Here is an 11,147-nt window from a genome sequence, read left to right on the forward strand (position 1 = left end):
CTGGTGGTGTGCAGACTCCGGAGGGGATCCTACAGCCCAAGCATCATATCGCTGCGACGCGCAGCCCGATCCAATATATATATATATATATATATATATATATATATATATATATATATATATATATATATATATATATATATATCGTTGCGGCGTGCAGCCCGATCCATATAAGTATCAGTGTGGCGTGCAGCCCGATCTATATCTCACATATATATAAATGTCCTCACACTTAGGTCCTCGACCCCTCTCAGTCATTTAACCTCACAGCCTCTCGGGCACAACAGTGGAATTTAGGGAACTCAGTCCAAATAGTTCTCTCTTTTAAAAGTGACAAGAATAAACCAGTTTTAGACATTTAACGGGTAAAACATGACTGAGGATATGCTTTTAGCAAGTAAAGTGAGGAAAAAATAGTCGAAATGCCCCTAAGGTTTTCTACAGGTCGGCACAAGGCCCCAAACATGGCATACAGCCCATAATACAGTATAAATATTCAAAATACGGGATAATATAATATTTTCAAACCAAACACGCGGCTTAATAGTCGCTACGGGATGGACCAAGTCATAATCCCTACCGGTGCACACCCACACACTCGTCACCTAGCATGTGCGTCACCGCGTTTACCAAAACAAGTCAAATGTCGGGGTTTTGTACCCTCAGTTCTAGATTTACAATGGTTACTTACCTCAAACCGGTGAAAATGCTACTCCGCGACGCCTTTGCCCCTCGTATCGGCCTCCACTTGCGTCGAATCTATCCAAAATCAGAACGAGGACGTCAAAAATGCTAAGGGAACGAAGCCCAAGTGAAAACAATCAATAAATGGCACAAATCCCGAAATTACCAAAACCCGACCCCCGGGCCCATGTCTCGAAATTCAGAAATTTTTACACCAACGGATTCCTTATCTCCCCACGAGTTCATACATATCAAAAGTTCTCAAATCCGACCCCAAATGGTCCTTAAAACCCCCAATCAAAAGCTAAATTTCCAAGTCCTAGTTCTTCAATTTTTAGCTTAAGTTCCATGATTTTCTATGTGGAATTCTCATAATAATCGAGTTTTGAGTCCAAGAATCTTACCTCAACTTGATTCCCCTTGAATCCCTCTTCAATATCCTTCAAAAATCTCCAAAAACGATCAAATATGGAGGAAATAAGCCCCAAAATCGCGGACAAGACGAGCTTAAAAACATTCTACCCAGGCATATTATACTTCTTCGCGAACGCGGTCAAACCCTCGCGTTCGCGAATCACAAACTTAATTTGACCAATTTTCCTCTTACGCGAACGCGAGACGACCCCCCGCGAACGCGATGACTTACACAGACAAACCTTCGCGAACATCCCTTAGTCGCGAACGCGATGGGTTAATTCCCACTGAAGCTCGACCTCTCAATTCCTCTACGCGATCGTGAAGCCCTTCTCGCGAACGCGATGCATCACTTCCCATCCCTCCGCGAATGCGAAGCCCATATCGCGAACGCGAAGGCCAAAATTCCACTGACGACCACTGACTCTTCGCGAATGCGAGGGTCCACTCGCGAACGTGAAGAGTAAAAACCTGCAACAGCTAAACCTGCAACTTCTGCAATTTTCCAATGCATGAAATGGTCCGATTGACCATCCGAAACTCACCCGAGGCCCCCCGGGACCTCAACCAAAGGCACAAACATATCCTAATACCTTATTCAAACTTGTTTCAATCATCAAAACACCTCAAACAATATCAATTCACCCAAAACACATCGGATTCAAGCCTAAGTTTCCAAAATCTTCCAAATTCCGCTTTCGATAAAAAACCCAACCAAACCACGTCCAAATGACTTGAAATTTTGCACACACATCCCAAATGACATAACGAAGCTACTGCAACTCTCGGAATTCCATTCCGACCCCTAGATCAAAATCTCACCTATCAACCGGAGATCGCCAAAATGTCAATTTCGCCAATTCAAGCCTAAAACCACTCCAAACCTCCACAACTCATTCCGATCACACTCCTAAGTCACAAATCACCTCCCGAAGCTAAAAGAACCATCGGAACTCACATCCGAGCCCTCTAACACATAAGTCAACATCCGGTTGACTTTTCCAACTTAAACTTCCTTAAAAGAGACTAAGTGTCTCAACCTTACCAAATCCTTTCTGAACTCGATCCGACCAACTCGATACCACAAAACACGGATAAACAAAGCATAAAGAAGCAGAAATGAGGGAAATGGAGCGGTAACTCATGAGACGACTGGCCGGGTCGTCACATCTCGAAAGAGTGTTACTGGATTTTATGTGACTCTTGGTGGCAGTCCAATTTTTTGGAAAAGCAAGAAGCAGCCCGCTATTTTTTTATCTTCAACTGAAGCTGAGTACAGGGCCCTCAGAAAGGTGGCTGCTAAGTGGTTGATTAGACTCCTTGGGGATCTTGGACTCCCTATTTACAGTTCGGTTCCCATCTATTGTGACAACTAGGCTGCTCTTCATATTGCAAAAAACCCAATCTTACATGAACTTACTAAGCATATTGAGATTGAGTGCCATTATGTTCGTGAATGCTTGAATTTTGGACTAATTTCTCTGCATTTTGTTCCCAGTAACAACTAGTTAGCTGACATCATGACAAAGGCTTTGGGTGGAAAACTTCATCTCAACATTCTTGGCAAGCTTGGTGTGCGTTCACCCTCCAGCTTGGGGGGGGGGGGGGAGGTGTGAGCACTGATAAAGTAAAGGATAAAGGCAAAGGGCTGGCCCAATAGTAGTATCTGACCCAATAGTGGTATCCTACATACCCGACCCAATTGTATTTTCCCATTTCTTTTTAGTTAAGTTTTCATAGTCTTATTACTGAAAATATAAATAGTCAATTGTAATATACATATTATATAGAAAATAAGAAATGAAGGATCTCTTTCGATCGACCCTTTTCTCTCCCTTTCTCTTCATCTATTCTAGGGTTTTCTTTCCTTCATTTCTGCCATAGCTCACAGATCTTCGAGTTAACATGTTCTATCTCTCACCGCTGCTCCGGTGTCTAACACCGTTGTAACAGCGTCTTAGGCGACTTTTATTCTCTCTTCGTCGGTTAATTCATTTTTGTTGTTATTATTCATCGGGTTCTACTCACTTTTTATGTTCTATTTTGATGCTTTTGCACTATCCATTTTTTATAGTTCCAACGATCCAATGAAGACTTCTAACCCTACACATTGTTGCCTCGTCCTTTCTTTTTTTGTGTTTGTCACGAACAAGTGTACTTTGGATTAAGTATTGAGTCTTTTAAGTGATCTGGGTTAAAAAAAAGGGATTTTTACATTCCTATGCCATATTGTAAACTATATTACCCTCCATGCTTAACTTTTAATATAATTACCTTTTATATACCTAATTACCATTTATGTACATTTTAGGGGTTTTAATGGTATTAATTAGTCTCCTAATTTAACTCTACCATATATTCCCACTCCCCCCAAGTTTCTCTCTCCAAATCTCACCCCCTCACCCACGTATCAAACCACACCCCGCGATTTCCTCTTCAATCACCCACTATTTCCTCTTCTAAAACCAGCAAAATCTGTAACCCCTCCACCATTGACAACCATTAAAATATTTTAAAGCTTGGAATTCGAATTTGGGTTTTCAAAAGACATTGTTTGTTTGGATTGGATGTTATTGCAAAGAATTGAGAATTATCTCTACGTCTCTCTCTATCTCTCAATCCCAAATTTCAGTAATATAAAGAAAAGGAAAAGAGAGCAGCAATTCCACCATTGACAGCTATTAAAAAGCTTTGAAGCTTTGAATTCGAATTTAGGTTTTCAAAAATTATTATTTATTAGGATTGGGTGTTGTTGCAAATAATTAGGAATATGGTTTGGAGTTTATATCTCAATTTTGAGGGGTTTTGGTGAAGACTAGACTTGGTTTTGGCTGAATTTCAGATTGAAACTCGAAGAAGAAGAAGAAGAAGAAGAAGAAGAAGAAGAAGAAGAAGAAGAAGAAGAAGAAGAAGAAGAAGGAGAAGAAGAAGGAGAAGAAGAAGAAGACATGGCATACATTATATTGCAGAAATTGTAGAAAAATTGTAGAAAATTGCATTCTGTTGTTTATTTATTTTTCTTTTATTCATTTAACTATTGTATGAAAGTTGAACAACATTGTATAAAAATTGTATTTAAATGGTATTATATTGTAGTTGTATATAACTGAGTAGAAATTATGTATGAAAATTGTAGATAAGTTGTATAATATATAATTAGTTGTATGAAATTTTTTTTTACTATGTATAAATCAAATACAAAATATACAAAAGACACATTGTATAAAATTTGTATTTAAGTTGTATTTAGCAGTAATACAACAGTCTTTTATTACAAGGAGTCCCAATAACATGTGAAATTAAAATAAACAAGCATAATGAATCTTCTTTATCGTACTTGTAAAAATAGATCTTAAAGACGGTGAATGTCTGTAGACTCTGTACACTGTTAAGCAAGGGAAACTTTCTAATATTTTCGACTATTTCAATAAAAAGATTAAGACAATAAAGATGATTAGGAATAATTTCAAATCTTTGCAAAAGAAAGTTGGGAGCACGATAAAGATAGGTGTCAGCATGTAGACAATAGACAATTGAGACGTCCATTAATAAGTCAATAGCACATGCACAGTTGAATAGTCTCTGCTGAGATAAAGTCAAACAAGAACACATAGACCAAGTCAGTTGACCCAGAAAAATTCATAGGTATTTTAAAGATCCACCCAATTGTGACATATGAGTGGAAACATAAGGAAAGTGAAGAGGAGGAAAAAAAAAAGAAAAATGGTGTAACTAAATCCCTTAATTGAAGGCACTAATAATGGATTGGGAGCCTTTTAAGGTGGAATTGTATATATTTTGTAAACAAAACTTGTGTATGTAGGGTAATTTACTAAACATGAACATTTAGGGTAATGTAGTTTACTATATGGCATAGGAATATAAAAATCCCTTAAAAAAACACTTGTTCAAAATAAGGGTAATTTGTTCTATAGTATAATGGTCGGGTGCGAAATAATCGATAATATAACGAATGATATATTTAAAATATTTTAAATGTACAAGGATATAATTGTCTCTTTTCCATTTTATATTAAGTATACAATGTCATTACTAATTAAGAATGTAAAAAATGAAAATAAGCTTACATATTAGATTAAACATTCTAAAGTACAGTGAGGATTAATGGTTAATAAAAAAAATAACTCATCTCAACTTTTAACTAATTCTGCTCTTGAGATTAAATTGACTAAATTCGACGTATTAAAAAGGTGCTAGGTCAATGTCTCAGTTCAATCGGTTATTTAAAAATATAATTATATCATATCAATTCTTTTGATTACTCTATTGTATAAATTAAAATTGATTTTTCCAAATCGTCTTAATCATTTATATTTCTCTTCAATACCAGTACAACTCGATTAATTTTTTCCTCCCTTCTGATTATAAGGGAACTGAATGTGCCTTTTCTTTTTAATTTCTTTTCTTTCCTTTTGTCTCATTTTCATAAGAAAACCAAACTTATATAGAGTGTCGATGAAAACAAATCATATGTAACCCCCAATAACAGCTAATTTAATCCCTTAAATGCTTACTGCTAATTTAGGTCTTTTTACAAAACTTTATTTACATGTTTCACTCCTTGAGCCAACATCACTAACTTGGCTTTGTAAAATGTGATATGTTGTCCAGAACGTTGTTTTATTAACGCGCCTTTATCTTGATTGCTTCTTGACAGACCTGCAAAAAGCAAAATAAAATTGCTCGCCACTAATACGAGATCAAAGTACTATATGACTAAATGTTTGGTGAATACAATTTTTACTACAAGAGCTTGCAGGATTTTTTTAGAACAAGAGCTTGTATACATATAATACATATAAGAGCTAGGATCAAGCCCCTCTTAAATGATAATAAAGGGGCCATTGATGAATATAACGGCAGGCCATGAATGCAAATATTCTCTGCAACGGCAGCCTATTTAATGCCAGGAAATATAATTCATCGAATATTATTCGATGGCAAATAATCGATCGGGGGTATATCCGATGCCAACTGCAGCTGTTGTTTCTTGTACGAGTTGCTATTTGATTTACCTTTTACCTGTCTTTGGTTCCACGTGTCACGCTACTATTCGATCATTTAGTATAAACTAATTTTACCCTATACAGATAGTCCCCCTGCATTCTGGTGGCATATCTTTGTGTCACCGGAAAGTTGGTGAAGATCCCTTTCCTGGCGGGTAATCTTCTGAAGATCTTCTAAACAGTCTCTGACACTTGAAAGGACGCACGTCTTCTCGCATTTAATACCCCAAACACGTGTTGCCCCACGATTTAACAATATTTTTGCCGGTTCTCGAGGTAATCATGACCACGATTTTGCCGTCTACATCTTTACTTATACTCATCATCTCACCTCTTTCACTTCCAAAACTTTCATAAGATCATTATCTTCTTTGCACTTAACCTCCTTCTGCTTTCATCTTTTTCTGACTTTCTACAAAAAACTTCACTATCTTTTTACTATTATGGCTTCTTTTCATGAGTCTTTCGAAAACTGTGGTCTTATCTTAGGTGGATGCCCGAAGAAAAACAAAGACAAAGAGGTTGATATAGACGTTGACCTCCCACGGTGAGCACCATTATACCCATGCACCTGATTATCGTCAATGACTTCCAAGAGAAGTTTTCTTCTACGTCTCCACGGACTTGGGTCGTAAGTAGGTACCCTTCATCCATTCGCCCTTCCAGTATTTCTGTTGTGAAGGAGGACTGCAACTGCCCAGACCTTAACATCCTTGCTCCGGATCTGATGGAGCGGGTTACATTCACCAAGGAAGATTTTACGTATGTCTATATGTACCCCTTCACCTTGGGTACCTTTTTCTTTGAGTGGAGGGCTCGACCCGGTGATCTTGGAGTTCTGCTAATCAGTACCAGGCCTGCTTGGCATAAGTAGGCCCTTCTATATGGCAAACGATAGCTTGTCTACACCAGTGGTGCACGGAGACTGGGAAAACCCTAACCCTGGCACACATGATGAACCTCTACTCCCACAAAATTTTCCGCGGGGGAGTAATAAATTTCAGTAAACATGGCCACCATGCCCTTCTCACCAGTGTGGATGATGACAATGACCGCTGATGGATGAAGCAGCTTGTCATCATTGCTACCATGGATATCATTTCGGCCACAACTCCATCGTTTCTTGAATCATGGAACCGTTCAAGTAAGTTTGTAATTTATTCATCTCTTTCCTTCGTGAAAAGACTATTCCCCGTAATTATTGACCTTTTTGTCTTCGTTGTTTCAGCTACTCGGTGGACACCACCAGGGTTCAAGGCATGGACCAGTGGGTCCAGAAACCCGTCGATGGAAGGAGATGGCCCCCAAATATGGGTGGAAGTCCAAGAACCATGGTAAAATGTGTCGTTCCCGCCTCCGTATGTACACAAGTGAATTTGCTAACTATATCTTTTGCTTGATGCAGGACTCCCGCATGGCTCTGTCACCTGCCCCGAATTCGATGTTTTGGCTGGCCCCACGGAGGCCGCGAGATTGTTACGAAGTGCTCTCTCTCTAAACGGTGCTCTCGGATTTGCTTCCGATGGGGGTGCTTCTTTTCAGAGTCCTTAGCCAGACAAAAAGCAACCAAAAATGCGGCGTTCTTCCTCGGCTGGGGAAAAAAATTAAAAAATAAAGAAGTCCACAACCGAGTCATCCGCAGTCACAGTGGTCATTGAAGATGACGAGGAAGCCAATGATGAAGGGCTTCCTTTCAAAGGAGACAACGATCTTCGTCATCTCAACCGAGTGCTCAACCGGGAGAGCTTAAAACCCCGACCAAAGGTGAGGTCCGAGCACTTTGGGTTGAAATAGATCTGGTAGAGGATACCGATTCTCGCTTTCCGACCCCTTGATGTTTTACACTTCAATACCACACAAGAGGGGGGGGGTGATTTGTGTGGTGACCAATTTTTCGCTTAAACTGATTATAGAAGGACCTGGTTCTTCTATGTGTTCCTTCTACTACTGTTGCGGAATAATAAATGTAGAAAGTAAAGAACGCAAGTATTTTTACGTAAAAAACACCCGGTTCAAAAGGTGAAAAAAAACCACGACCTACTACTCAGTAGGATTTTCCCCAACACTTCACTAAATCACTGAGTCAAAACAGTATTTACAAAACTCTTTGCAAACCTAAGGATTACCTCTAATCCCGTTGTAGCAACCAGCCTCTAACTGTTGCGACAACTTCAAGTTAACTCTAACTTGAATACTCGAAGTACCTATTACAATTGCTTCTAGATAAAGCTGAAAAGTACAATATGAAAACACCTACTACAATTGAACTAGAAATAAAGAAAGACACACAAAACTCTTTATCGAGCTTGTTCTTCAATCTGGTTCATGTAGCTTCAGGTTTGCACACTTGAATCACACACGAACTTCTTGCAAAAAGCCTTGCTATTTTGCTCTCAATTCACGTTTAACTTCTGCGTTTTTGTGCAACACATGTAATGTGAGAACATCCTGCAATTTATAGACTTATTATATGAAGAAATAACTAGAGTTCTGATGCAATTCTTCCTTGGGGGAAGAGTTCTAGTTGATTTCAACTTCTAACTTGTTCCCTATCTTGGATAGTGTTCTCGTTGATTAAGGAGTCCTTCTCTTTATCAATTATGCAACCTTTTCGATCAGGAGATATCAAATACACCAATTTAAGCTTATCTTCTTCACGTGCATCCCACATGCTCGAATCTGCCCGTTTCTATGCACACAAGGGATGGACCTGGAGGGATGGACCCGGTTCATGCCTGAGTTCCTTTGTCAGTCTTCAAAACTAACCTTTACTTGGCCCAACAAATTCCCCCTTTTTGATGATGACAAACTCGGTGCTTTTCATAAGCTTAGGCCCTGCTTCAACTCAGCTCAACATCAACACAATGTTAGAAACATTTTTCCTTTTTATCACTTATCATCAAGGACCAGGTACATTAGGTTATAAACAACACTTGTTTAAAGCACAACCTATTTTCCCCCTTTTGGCATCATCGAAAAGTTGCATAAAAATGTGAGATAACCAGATTTTAAAGCTTACTCATGGCCACTGGGGCTACTTCAAATGCAATCATGGATTAATCATCATAGATCAAGCTAAGAATTTTAACCATCAAAGAAATATAAACAAATAATTAGAGCAAAAGACAGTGAATTTCATTGATGATTAATAAGATTCTACCACAAAGCATAAGAAGAAATAAAAATACTGAAAACATGAGCAAAAGAAACAAAAAGTCCCGAATTGGGTCACTGGTTGATCTACACTAGGCTAGGATTTAAGGCTTGGAAAAGGTAGGGGCTGGGTTATTTGCTTGGAGAAGTATCAGCATATCTTGAAGAATTCCATCATTCTTCTCTTTTTCCCTCGCAAGTTCAGTTCTGAGAACATCTCTCTCAGATTCTACATCAACCAATCGTGTCTTCAGCCTTGCTATCTCAGCATCCTTTGCCTCACTCTCTTGCATCAAGGCTCTGACCTTGCTATTTACCCTAAAATGATCCTTGCTTGTACTAATCTCCCACTTCTTCATAGGTACCTTGAAATGTGCAAGTACAATTGTGAGAATGAAGCCATAGGGAATGGCATGAGTTTTGGTGCCATTGATAACCCTATCAGTAGGTCCGCGAGGGTTTCCTGTTCAGATGGAACAGGTTCGTCTATATTTTTCTCAAGTTGAACCAACCCCTCGGCAGCTTTGTCTAGACCCACTTCCCCCTGTTTTGCTCACACTCTCTTCTATTTCAGTAAATTCCTCTCCCCAAACAACTATTGTACCAATTTCTTTTGTTAGACCAATAGGAGTGGGTGAAGAATCAACCACTCTTTTACCCTTTCCCCTCACAGCACTCCTAGCACCCTTGCTCTCTTTTTCTTTTCCCTTTTTATTTTTACCACCAACTTCTCCAGATTCTATAGTCTCAACACCTGCTATAGATCCTACCAGTACAAATCTATTCTCCAAATTTGTAGCAACTTCAGAAATTATCTCAGGAGTAACTTTAGAATCAGAAGACACATGTTCGGTTTCGGAAGAACTACTTTCTTCCCCCTTAGTAGCAGACTTAAATGAATCTTCAGATTTCTGGGATTCTTTTTCCCTACTTGCTTTCAATTGCTTGTTTATTTTCTTGATCTGCTCGCCTTCAGCGACAATCTTACGAGCCATCATCTTTACTCTAATTTTCTTAGAGAATGGTGTGGTTGAAGGAGTGGTAGAAGGTGTGGAAGTGGTTTCCTGTGGTGGTGATGAAGTATTTTCAGAGGTATTCGACATATCTGGGCTAGGTATGGAAGAGAAGAGAATTAGATTGTGTTTGGAAGATGAAAGATGAATGAGAGTTTGACGGCTTGAGAGAGATGAAGTAAGAAATACACTAAAGTTGATCAATATACAGAGAATAATTGATGGGGTAACTACAACTTTTCACTCTTAGAAGTCTAATCAAAATGAAATTCAGTTTTGAAGAGACGTTAGAGTGTATCCCTAGAATCTAGGTACTTCCATTCGGTTGGGACTCTTTTGAACAGGACTGGTTCACTTGTAACGGATAAGTCCAAAAGGAGTTTGGAATTAGGTAGGACTCTGCTCATGACCCAAATATAATTATTTCAATTTATGCAGAGTCTAGAAAACATACCTATTTATCTTGATGAACCAGGTTCTTCACTGAAAATTCTCTTATGTAAGTCTAAATTTTCCAAAACAGAGAAAATATCATTAGATATTAATGATTCATTTTAGCACATGGCACAGGAGTATACTGTTGAAAGTATGAGACTGAGCAAGATTTAATCGAATTATATACAAAATTTACAGACTTTCTAACCAATAATTGTTTTTTCTCAAATATAAATTTTTTTCTTTAATTTTTTTTTCGTTTAACTTTGAACTGGTCCTGTTAGGTGATCTTAATCATCCCTAATTCCAAAATATTCCTCTCAAAGTGATCTCTACTTAAGGCTTTAGTTTCTGAAGACCCATTTTGTGCCAATTACTGATATGTCCTTGGGTCTTGGTACTAGATGTCAAACTCGACTCC

Source organism: Nicotiana attenuata, unplaced genomic scaffold, assembly GCF_001879085.1.
Source record: "Nicotiana attenuata strain UT unplaced genomic scaffold, NIATTr2, whole genome shotgun sequence".
Lineage (NCBI taxonomy): Eukaryota > Viridiplantae > Streptophyta > Magnoliopsida > Solanales > Solanaceae > Nicotiana > Nicotiana attenuata.